Raw genomic sequence first — 13492 nt, 5'->3', positions numbered from 1 at the left:
ATGAATAATGTCCGTAACTTTCATGAACGGGCTCGGATTGCTTTGATATGTTCGTAAAGTGTTCTCTAATGTATAATGCCCGTAACTTTCATGGGCCGGCTCAGATTGGTTTGACACATATCTATGATCTCTAAGATTCTCTTTAACGTAGTCCTAATGGCAATTAGAACGGATTTAATATGACTATCGTTTGATACTCGAGCGTTGATTTGTCTTCTTATCTATTGAGTCTTAAAAGTTGATTTATATGCATATGGTTTCTCACTACTCTGCTCGTGCGAGCTGTTATTACTTCTTTCACTGCGTCCCGGGCCAGGACATGTATTCGTGCACAACTCCACTGCATTATTCACCGCGTCCCTCACTAGAGGGCCGGGGCACGTTATATGTATATGATGATATTCACCGCGCGTCCCTCACTAGAGGGCCGGGGCACGTTATATGATATGATGATATGGGGATGCTGGCCAGGATGGCATATGATGATTCCATTCACCGAGTCCCTCACTAGAGGGCCGGGTACGGTATATATATGATTATTTCACCGCGTCCCTCACTAGAGGGCCGGGGCACGTTATATGTACATGTATATGATGATTTTATTTACCGAGTCCCTCACTAGAGGGCCGGGACACGTTATACATGCATACGTACATGATGATTATTTACTTATGTCACTCAGTCCCATAACGGGTTAAGTATGATATTGACATGCATGATTTATGTTTCAAAGGCAAGCCTTACGATTTTCTATACTCCTTATTGCAGTATGATCCTGTTTACTGTGTTTCATGCTTTACATGCTCAGTACATATTCCGTACTGACCCTCTTTCTTCGAGGGCTGCGTTTCATGCCACGCAGGTGTATGCAGATGAGTAGGAGATGTTCCAGCTGGATTGGCGAGCTCCATTTCCTTCCGGAGTGCTATCGACTCAGAGTATCTATGTTATGGTATCTTGGTTCATGTTAGAGACTTTGCAGAAAGAGTCACGTATACAGCATGTCAGTCTTGTAAGCGGCTCTGTAAACCGATGTATCATTATGCATTATGTTACAGATTTCATATGATTATGAATTTTACTTGATTTGAGAAAGACGAAAAGCATGTTGTTCTTTGAAAAGCTTCCATTATGCATTCATTTCACGATTTAAGAGTCCAGTAAGATTATGAGTATCACGAGGATCAGTGGGTTCGCTCGGCCCTAAGTAAGAGTCGGGTGCCCATCATGCCCCATCAAGTAGGGGTGTGACACGTTGCACTAAACCTGTAGCAACGGTTTGGTTCCGTTGCAGTATACCTATAGCAACGGTTGTTAGCTGTTGCACTAGCCTCTAATAAGCGTTGTAATATATAGATGCATAACCATTGCCATAGATACTCTACAGCAACGGTTGGTTAACCGTTGCAGAAAACCGTTGCAATAGACCTATAGCAACACTTTGGTAGGCAACGACCCCCCAAATTGTTGCAATAGGTCTACTGCAACGGTTTTCATATCTATGGCAACGATTTTTGTGGTGTTGCCACAGGCCAGTTTTCTAGTAGTGACTGTTTTTATATTATCTTTTCAGAACTGATTTCTTTATGTATTATTATAATTTATTTTCGTATTACTTGTTGTCCCCGAGACACTCACTGAGTACGAAGTGCTCAGGCATACCATTATTGTTTTTGATGGTATGTTAGGTAACGGAGAAGAGCAGGTTTTTGATACTTCAGGCGCTTAGGAAGGACTTGTTGTTTTTGCTGAATTGGTGAGCCCACACGTTCATTCGTGGGACACCCTATTTATTCGTTCTTTCATTATTAGTTTTGGGCTGCGTCCCGATGAGTCAAACTATTAACTCTTTATCCTAAAAGATCCATAGTATACATTCTTGTGGGTAGTTGTTGAGTTATTGATTAACTCTCGGGCATGTTATTACATTTCACTAAGTATTTGATAAATAAAGACTTCCGCTGATTTAATTCATACATTCATGATCTGTTACATTTATTTTATAAACTGTTGGAGGCGAATGTTGAACCTGGCGGGTTCAAGTATTATTACTGTGTTATTTAGGTTCTTCCAATGTTGTTCATGACGTCGGATGCTGGTCACGTCTTGGGTGGGTTTTGGGGCGTGACAAACTTCTATACTATGAACTTTATTGTTTTGTTTGGCCTAGCTACTTGGGAGGAAGGGTAACCACTATGGATCTTAGTATGGTAATTTTCTAGCCATTCGGGAGGGAGAGTGGCCACTATCGGGTTCGTTACCCGGAGTGCGATTTATGCCTAACTGTTCGGGAGGAAGGATAGCCACTGAGAATAATATATTCTGGTGTGGTTCGTTGTGTTTAAGGAACCTCTACGGTCATCCCTTCGATGTGATTGATTCTTGGGCCTGTACTGGCATGTGTGATATTCTTATTCTTTCATGGAATTGTTGTTGATAATCATGATCAATTTGAATGACATATTTGAAAGTTGTAACTTGACAAGAGGCTTCTTAATCGGTTTTAATAATGCTTACTGAGATACACCAGTTGAATAACTGCTTTTACATTGATTTCACATGATTTTCAGAACTTATTTCTTTAAGTATTAGTGTACTCTATTTTCGTATTACTTGTTGTCCCCGAGGCACTCACTGAGTACAAAGTACTTAGGCATACCATTGTTGTTTTTGATGGTATGTTAGGTAGCGGGGAAGAGCAGGTGCTTGAGACTTCAGGCCCTTAGGAAAGACTTGATATTGCTGCTGACTTGGTGAGCCCACATGTTCATTCGTGGGAAACCCTCATTATATTTATTCATTATTTGAGCATTTTAGCGGGCTGCGTCCTTTGTCTTAGAAGCTCCATAGTATACATTCTTGTGGGTAGTTGTCGAGTTGTTTAACTCTTGGGCATGTGGTACGTTTGATTAAGTTTTATAATATTAAAGACTTCCGCTAATTTAATTCATATCTCATGATTTGTTTGAATTTATTTAATAAACTATTGGAGATGATTATTGAACCTGGCGGGTTCAAGTGTTATTATTGCATCTTTTAGGTTTCTTTGATGTTGCTCAGGACGTCGGATGCTGGTCACGTCTAGGGTGGGTTTTGGGGCGTGAAACTATTAGTCCTAGTGAACAACTAATAAGTGTACAAGAAGTTTCATTCTTTAGGATTCAATAACCTTAACAGAATGACAAGGAAACACAAAAGGTGCAAAGGTAGGTGTCACACCCCAATTTCTGATAGGGTGTGATGGGCACCCGACCCTTACTTAGGGCCGAGCGAACCCTCTGACTGTCATAGTACTCGTAGTCATAATGGGCCCTTAACCAGTTCATGAATGCATATTAAAAAAATTTCGAAAAACGAACATATTTTATATCTTTCAAATCAGCATAACTTGCGACCGTACAAAATCTGCAATATCATGTATAGCAATACGACGGCTTATAGAGCCGCTCACAACGGACATCTTATATACATGACTCTGTCTGCAAAGTCTCTAACATAATCAGATACCATAGCACACGTATACAACGACTCGGCGGCACTAAAGAAAATGGAGCTCGCCAATCCCGCCGGATCACCTTCAAAGTCTTCACTCACACAGGTGTACTGCGCGGCATGAACGCAGCCCCCGAAGAAGAGGGGTCAGTACGAGCAATGTACTGAGTATGTAAGGCATGACAAACAATACAACAGGAACGTATGTATGAATACCCTGGGATCATAGAACGTGTGATGAGGTAAAAGGATAACCTGCACACGTGAATGCCTCTTTGGCTGGATACCATGCATGCTTGTCTTTCCTTTTTAGAAAAAAAAAACATTTCTTTTCCATATACATTGAAAGTAGACCTTGTATCATATCATGTTATATCATAGCATATCATATCATGTCGTATCATATCATAGCGTGTCATATCATATCACAGCGTATCATATCATAGCGTAGCGTATCATATCATAGCATAGCGTATCATGTCATAGCATAGCGTATCATGTCATAGCATAGCGTCTCATGTCATAGCATAGCGTGTCATGTCATAGCATAGCGTGTCATATCATATCATAGCATAGCGTAGCATATCGTGTCATATCATATCATATCATGTCATATCATATCATGTCATGTCATGTCATAGCACCGAACAACGTCGGCTCGCCCACATAGCGCCGAAATACCTCGGCTCGCCCATATATCCCGCGTCCGGGCATCCCGCGTCCGGGATGATAAGCCAGCTGACCAGGTGGCAATGAAACATGTTTCCCTTCCCATTTCCCCCATGTATCCCTTCCCCCATCCCATGTGCATATACATATCCTTGGCGTATTTGTCATAGACATTTTCTCATATCTGGCATTATCCTTGTCATCATAGAATCATGTTCATCGTTTTAGTCATAAAAGCTTACAAAATCATCAAACTTGGTTTTTGGAGAAAAATGAATACTTTGGAAAATATTTGCAAACTTTTTTAAAAAGAAAATCAGGCCTTAGAACCATTACTTCTAACATTTGAAAATGGGAACGTTATTGACGCTTTTAACACGTCTCACGTAAATACATTCGTGGTAGAAACGTATCGTCGACATATTCATCATAGGCATTTCTTCATATTCGACGTCATTGTTATCATTATAAGGCCATTTTCACCGTTTCAGGCATAAAGGCTTTCAACCTCTTAAGATTTGGTCTTTGTAACATATGGACATCCTGGAGGACATTTACGAATTTCTAGAAGGAATACTTGCCTTAGAATCCTAGGCTTAACAAAGTTACCTAGCAAGGTTTTGGGACATTCCGGTGCCGTCGGTGGAAGTTGCATATATTCAAGCTACCTTTCCAATGAAACATAGAAAGCCTAATTCAATTCTATTGAATGAATAGTGGTCAAATTCAAACTTAGGTTTCTAGAGACAGAGTAGTCCCCGAGGCTCGTATCCAAACCTATTATGTCTAGGACATGCCAAAGAAGGAAGAGTAAAGCCTTACATACCTTTTCCGCCTTTTCCGCTACTCCAAACTCGAGCTCTAAATTCACCAGAATCTACAATTTGGTCACATTTACCAAACAGTAATTAGCATTATAGAAGTTGAGTTTCGAAGTAACACTTATCTACCAAAATTTCGGCAAAGACTTCCCCTATAAATACTCCATCCCACCAAGTTCAACTTGGCCAATTTCAATCAACAACCAAACCAACAATCATTCCAACAACATCGATAAATAATTTCAAACGCATTCTAACACTAGCAATTCTTCTTTACATAGTTCATCCATATCCCATTTATATTCCAAATAGACCGCATACAACCAAGCCAACTTCATTGATCATACGTTCAAGTATTAACCCGAAATCATTCAAACACGATTTAAGAACATTCCAAGCAACTTATACAACATTATTTCCATAAATCCAAGAAACTATATTAAAATCATACAAATCTTCCAAAACAGCCCGCAACACTACAACTTCAACATGAATCATTAAACCTTCATTTTACGTCATAGAATTTATAACGACGACGACCAAAATACTAGATAACATTAATTCCACATACCTACTCCAAATCAGCCCACTTTCAACCACCACAACAACATGCAAATTCCATGGTTTTCATCCATTTCTACATATTACAACAACACCCAACATGCTAAATACGATTAGTTCTTCAATCCTACACAACAACACACACACACACACGGCCACAATACAATTCACACGGCCAAGACTCAACATGCAACCCTTCATGAATTTCATTCCTTTCTACACCTTACAACATACATAAACCACTCACAACACACAAAAGAGATGAAACCTTACCTTTTTTTTCTTCAATCTTTCCTCTCGGCTAGGACATGCTCCTTGCAAAACAAATGGTTTTCCTCTTCCAAAAACCACTCCATATGATAGAGGACCTTCCATTTAGTATGAAAACTTGAAGAAAATAATTTTCATGATCCATTTTATGGGGCTGGCCGAGCCAGCCCCTCTTGGCCGTGCCTTCTCCTTCTTGTTTTCTCTTCATCTTTCTTCATGTTTCTAGAGTAATAAAAGATGAATACTTGTCTTATTTTTTTTTCATCACATGCCCACATATATATAGAGAGAGGGAGAGGTGGCCGATTATGCCCCTCTTTATTTTCTCCAATTTTCTTTAATTTTCTAGAAATTTCCTTATATAGTAAAAGATGAATACTTCTTGACTTGGTCAACCCTTGCCCACACACATGCATGTCTTGCAATATAAGATAAACACCTATCCCTTTTTAATGGCTCAAATTAATTGGCCAACATGGACACCTTGGCCATTTCATGAAATTATTTTTCCAACTTTTAGCCTCCAATTTCTCCTTATCCTAAATTTACCCTTAATGCTCCATTCCAATAAAACGATGAATACGCAACTCATACATTCTAACAAAATTGTAACCTTGTCCTTTTCTTCCCGCCATTAACTCGGAATATTCAAATGTACAAAATACGAGGTGTAACAGTAGGATGTTATACCCCCCATAGGCTTGAGAGGGATGCCATGAAAATCTTTTATTTGGGAGAAAAGATACTATGGGTCAAGCAATGCTTGACCGTTTCTCAATCCTCTCCTAAGTTGTCTTTAAAAGGCCTTCCCCACCTAGCCAAGTGGTTTTCAACCTCAACCCCCACACATGTGATCTTTTATTACCCTTTTTCACATACCAAAAGAGACTGGATAGTTTACAGATCAAAGACAAATGCTTTTCTTAAGTTCTCAACTACTATTTTCTGTTTTTTTTTTCTATCTTTCCATACTCTTCTTTTATTAGACTAGAATCATAAGGTTTTTCTTTCTATCTGTGTCTATCTTTAAGCCTAGGCAGCTTGAAAACCAGGGGTTATTATTATTACATCAACCCCTTATACACACAGGAAAGCAAAGAAAGAATTCATGTTTCAAGGAAAAAGCCTTAGTCCCCAAACCATTCAAGTATTGGACAAATCAGAACCAAACTATTTCCTTTCATTCTTCTTTTAACACTTAAACTCATAAAATTGGAATACTTATGACCACTTACCGAATTAATATCCATACATGGATGAAAAGCAACACAGATGCAAGAGTATAGCATATCAATCTATTTTTCATAATTAATTTACTCCACCATTTAAGTAAAATAACTAATACGGCAGTACCAACAAGAAGAAATCACAAATAAGAGAACAGACCTCTCTCTTAGACACCATTTCATTCTATTTTTTAGTTTCAACATGATCATGACTAAGCTACAGATTAATAGCCCATCCTATTACATAGTTGTCAACTAGATTAACTCTAACTAGTCTTTAAATGAGGACTTAATCCCATAGTTCCTACAGTTAATCACTTCTTTCTATTTTCACTTTTCCCCTTTTTTATCGGATTCTGCACATTTAGGAGTAGACTATTCCTAGGTGAAGGACTTGTGACATGAGACAACAAAACAAGTTATGAACACTATGTGTATAGGTAACAAATTCAGTCAAGAAAACCAGCCTTGAGCAAACCAAAAAGGGAAACAGAATTCACACTCAAATGCCTTAATCATAATGGTTCTAGGACTTGCTATAAGTCATGGACAAGACACATTTACCATAAATCACAGGTGATTACACATAGTCTAGCCTACATTAGATGATAACACAACGACCGATACTGTTACACCCCGTATCTTCGAAGAATCACTTATCAAATTTTAAATATAAGTACGTTGAGTTATGGTTAAGTAAAATCACTTTGGAATATAAGCAAGCATTATTAAGTATATTTAATGAGTGAAGGATGTATATAAGGTATACCGGAAGATTTTATAAGGAAATGAATGGAAGAAATGGAGTAGTACGACTTTAGAGAAAGGATAGGTAAGGTTTCGTGTGAAAATTTTTGTCCAACTTGAGGGAAGAATATCTCTTAGCATATGAAGTGTTTTAAGGTGTTTCAAAAGCCGAAAATGAAGTTCGTCAGGTCTAGTTTCCAATGCAACAAATTTCTCATCTATAGGACATTGGAGTAGAGAATTATGGACGTTACAAGTTCGGCTGACAAAGCGAGAATGCGTGCTACGATACTTCTGATCCGACCTGCTACAGTGACCCGACCCGAATTTGAACCTTATAAAAGGGGAAAACCCCCCATTTTTTTCACAAAAATAATAATAATCAGATTTTAGAGCAGCAACACAAAGGGAAATTTTGTCATAGAAAAAGTTGAGAGTTTGAGTGATTTTCAAGTGGCGAAGTGTTAATCAAGGCCTAGATAACGCATGGTTGTGATTCTAGTATTGTTTTGCGGTGGATTTTAGAGTGGATATCGAGGATATTGCTGTTTTAACAAGAATAAGGTATGAATCTCTTTCTATTTACGTTAATACCGATTTATTCTCGGAGACAAAGTCGTTAAATAATTGTATAATAAGTTGGTTAGTTATGGAAGTTGGAAAATAGCGTGTGGGCTGTTTTATGGCATATGTTAGTATTGAAAGTGATGTTGTTAATGTTGGTATTGATGTTGTTATTGTTGGTTGCTGAATTACGATTTTGGGCTAGGCATATAAACAGAGGAGATGCTGCCGAAATTTCGGCTGATTCTAGAAAGATTTATTTGGAGGCTTAGGACAAGTATATAACAATGGAACTAATTATAGCATGAATGATCTTATATGTAGATTGCGAGACCGGAAATAGGTGGAAGAGCCGAGACGTGAATTTTCAGGTATGTTAAGGCTAGTCCTTTTCTTCTAAAGGCATGATTCCTTTCTTATGAATCCAATAGATGTTTTCCAAATGTCCCATGATCCCTTTCTGTGAATCCATAAATGTTTTACAAGAATGTTCTTATTCTCAAAATCTAGAGACACATGAATCATAGAGTTCTTATGATGCTAAAGATAAGCATGTTTTATGATGACGATGATTCTATTCTAGAAATTCCTATGTTATAATTCCTTACATATTTTCATAACCTCCATACTTCCACAAGTTAGAAGTTCATGATTCAAAGGCATGACTCCTTTCCTGATAATCCATAGATGCTTTCCAAAATGTCCGTATTTTTCAAATCAGAGATTTATGATTCCGTAAGCTCTTATGACAACAACGATGGGCATGTTTTCACAATGATGAGTATATTTCTATGTCATATATGATGATGATGATTTCATGTTTAAAAGGCCCAAGCTTATGATTTCAATGTGAATATGAGAATGTTGAGCGATCGTACCAGCACTAACGCACCGGATCCCATTAGCACTCCAAGGTTAAGCGTGCTGGGGTGAGAGTAATACTAGGATGGGTGACCCCTTGGGAAGTATACTAAGAGTCCTATAAATTCAGACATAAGATATAGATGAGAAACTAGAGTAACCTAAGGGAAATTGGAGTATGTGGAGTGGTTGGAAACCCTAAAAGATCGCGAAGGATGAGGCGGACTAGACCGGCAAAGAGAAAGAAGGTGCATCACAGCTCTAGAATTAGGATAAGTTCGAATAGTATTTGGAAATACTTTATAAGCGAGGCGTTAGTAAATATATATATATATATATATATATGTGTATGACATCCCATATGTGGCTGCGAGAACCGATATGTGTGTCCCAGCAACCGACGTTGCTATATACTGAAGGCACTAATCGAACACGGTAATGAAGTTCAAGTGACAAAAGTGGTACAAATGTTACAAGGTAAGTTGATGTTATTTTCACTACAGGTTAGAGTTGGAAAGTCCTAATGCAATAACATCAGGGAAAGGAAGAAAGTGAGTATATAGAAAGTAAAGAGATTAGAATTTCTTGAGAAAAGGAAAAAAAGTGTAAGAAACGAGGGTGAGTGAAGCTGCCAAGAGAGACGACGGGCAAGGCAAGGGACTATTTGGATAAAATTCGAAGGTAGGCATGCGAAAGGGATAAAGTACGGTAGTATGGAACAAAAGATAAATGTGTGGGGTCAGAGAACAGACTTCGAAAAGTGGGACTAAAGGATAGTAACCACAAATAGGGATGTGAAGTAAGAGAGAGAATGATCAGGCCTTGCAATGATACTAAGAGATTTCCAGCTCTCGAGAGGTATATAAAGGGATAAATGTGTAGTCATACTGACACGGTTGCCTCGGAAACATAGAAGCTTTCCTAAAAGATGATTTAAGAATAGAACGAATTTGCACGTTTAAAGGAATATCTCATGAACTTCAGGGTTGATACTATAAAATAACAAGTGGAGAAGGGCGCTCGGGGAGGAAGAAACTCAAGGAAGGTTTGAGAATTAAAGTAGGAAAGGTACACTAATGGGATGTTCAAAAGGAAAGGAGAGAAGAAGAAGGGAAGACAAGAAAAATCCAACAATCACCAAGGACAAGCGAGAGGATAATGAACTAACAAAGCTAACAGGGAGGTAATATATCAATGACATAAGATGAGGATAAGGAATACCGAGATTCGATTATAAAGGAAATAGAAGGATGTATGGGAAATATTCATGAGTATGGACTAGCCTTAGCGGCAGGAAGGAGAAGAAAGAAGAGAGTATATTTGCAGGGATTTCATGACACGAACAAGAAGTGGCAAAACACTGGAAGAACTACAATGCATAGGTGGGATGCAAATAGGTAGTCAAGGAAAATTTCGGATAAGTGAGCTTAGTGAATAAAAGGATTGATAGTGGAAGTGGAAGAGTGTAACATATTAACTCTCAATGATATATTGTAGACGTAAAGTGAAACCAAAAACTAAGAGTAAGAAGAATTTCAGTGATAATAGTTGTGGAGGAAGACGAGGGATAAAAAGAGCAAAGTGTGACCAAACACTCCGTAGAATGTTTTGATGGATTCCAATTCCCCATTAACCCGTTGATTCGGGAAATGTTCAGTCGTAAAAGGTAGAAGTAGAAGGGCCTTAAAAAAGGCAGCGAGAATAGATACGCGTAATGCATAAGCGCTTCATTTAAATGCAAAGCCCTAGATTAGCAGAAAGGAAAAATAAGTCAAGCTATACGATGAGAGAATTCTGGTATTATAAGAGACCAAAAGAGTTGGAGGATCGTTAGGGTTGGCCGATGACTACTGATACTCGGGAGTTACTAGTGTATAAGAACACCCTTAAAAGGGGGGAAGAGCACATCTAGTCCTGAAACGAGGTATGGCATTTCAAAATTCCAAGGAAAGAAAGATGTTAGCTTAAAGAGGCCAAAATTCGAAACGTAGTGGCATATCAAGAATGCATTAAGAGGGAGCAAAAACGAATTAAAGATAAGCATACCACTAAGCAGGTATGAAAAGAAATTAAAATGGATCAAGAGAATACTTCATGCGGGCGTGAGATATGATATTTCTAGACCAGGGAAATTTGTGCCGCACCTAAATTGTCACGACTCGACTACGGGCCATGACGGGTACTCGGGGCTAACCACCGAGCACCACTCATTCTATTACTCATCATACACATCAAGCATTCATTCGTTAATCTTATACTCAAATCATAGTAAAACCATTTTTCACTTGAAACATATTTACTTTATATACATAAGCCCTTAAAAAGGGAATCAAAATCAAAATAATGTATATACATACGAGGAGAAACCGTGAGACCATATACCCACACATACGCATCTACGAGCCTATACTAGAGTAAAGCAAGGGAAGACATTTGGTCATCACCAAGTAAGGGACGGACTAGACCACACTTGAGGGCTTATGCCCAAAACAAATACATATACAATATTAAGAATAAATCAATGGCACCTCCGGACAACGGAGTGCTCTCGAAGTTTCGCTCTAATAGCTCTTATGATTCCTACCATCACCTCCTATCTACGTGTGGGCATGAGCATCATTTTTCGCACCATAGTCAAAAAAAAAAAAATGAGTTTATCTTCAAGACGAACATTGTACTAAGTATGTAAGGCATAAACAATAATAATACGTTGTTAATGAAATAAGGAAAACATCAAATGTAGGAGCAATTTGTGTGCATGGAAGGATGGATTTTATATAGCATGTAATTATAAAAGAAAAAATCATGAAATATATGCATACTTGCCGGCTTTGTTTGTGTACAAATCATTATCATATCATGTATTGCATATATGTATAATTTGCCCGAATTTGGAATCATTGATAGGTATGGTGTGATAATCATTAGCCCGCGTCCGGGATTGCCTCGGCCAAGTTAAAATTGGTGGCATGGTACCATCTCATGCCGCCCACTAGTGGTGTCTGCCCATGCCATCTAGACATGGTGTATACGCTGCCCGGACTTATAGGCGCGGTGTAACATCATCATCATATACTCATCATAATGCATGCATAGAAACTCAAAGACAACTATACTTTATCGGGGTGACATAAGGTCGTAAACCCCCGATTCCATTATGGAGCATTTATAAGCATTCTGCCTCACCTTGAAGGAATTAGCATATAAGGTGAGTGTATACAATAAACAACATCAATGGATCATAGTTAAAATCATTAGCTTAGTAGGAACATCATGTCATGAACTCTAGAATCTTTAGACTTAAGTTCATCATCATCATTATCATGCTTATAATGTATCTCTTATCTCATATGGCTATTCATGAACATGGACTCTTTGTTTTCCGGAATGTAGGAGATTCATGGAGAAGGAGGAAAAAAATCATGCCATAGGATTCATGCCTTAGAAAGAAAGGACTAGCCTCACATACCTTTTCCTTTAGCTATTCTATCACTTGATCGTTCTCCTTCAATGCTCACGTCTTTACCTTCAAGGGAGTTCGTATCAACATTAGCTAAACGATTATAAGAATGTGCGTAGGGAAAATTGGAAAGCATTTCTTTTGTTTATACAACTTTTTCCATATTCCATATCAACTCCCAAACATCGATAACAACATTCACAATATCATAAGCAACAATCATCATTCATCTACATTATCCACATTTCACAATTTCACTTCAATTCCTCCATAACCATGGTCATAGTTCATTATTGAATTTTCTCACATGTAATACTTATCCCATATTCTAAATGTCATTCATAACATACTTACAACCACAACATATCAATAATCATGACTCAATCCAAACTACTTCTCAAAATGTCACTATTCCTACATTCATGACCCATTTTCTATATTCTTCTACAATCCAAGTGTTTCAACTCTCAATACCTTAAACAACATGAAAACACCATAAAACTTACCTTAGATAGCGTAGGAATAAGCCTTGAGTGGAGATACTTCTGTTGCACCAAAACCTTAGTTCACTTCCATTGGAACTTCTTGGCTTGGATGAACTTTAATGTGTTTCATACACCTGATTTTGTTAGTTTGATGAAGTTGATCATAGATTTCTCGTGGGTTCTTGTGGATGAAGAGTGGAGAGAATTCTAGAGTGTTCTTGAGTTGTGGAGAAGAGAAATGAAATGAAATAAATGAGAGAGGGTCCTTATATCATCATTTAAAATGCAACCATCATTCGTACCGGATTCTACGCATGTAATACCAACATACGGTCC

The 13492-nt window shown here is 38.1% G+C and overlaps 1 pseudogene; it reads left to right on the top strand.

The window, feature by feature from the left end:
* The first annotated feature begins 9214 nt into the window (after positions 1-9214).
* Positions 9215-9333, top strand: LOC132046146 (5S ribosomal RNA; annotated as a pseudogene).
* Positions 9334-13492: the final 4159 nt, after the last annotated feature.

The sequence above is a fragment of the Lycium ferocissimum genome, unplaced genomic scaffold (assembly GCF_029784015.1).
Source record: "Lycium ferocissimum isolate CSIRO_LF1 unplaced genomic scaffold, AGI_CSIRO_Lferr_CH_V1 ctg9629, whole genome shotgun sequence".
Lineage (NCBI taxonomy): Eukaryota > Viridiplantae > Streptophyta > Magnoliopsida > Solanales > Solanaceae > Lycium > Lycium ferocissimum.
This window is presented reverse-complemented; position numbering and strand designations above follow the sequence as displayed.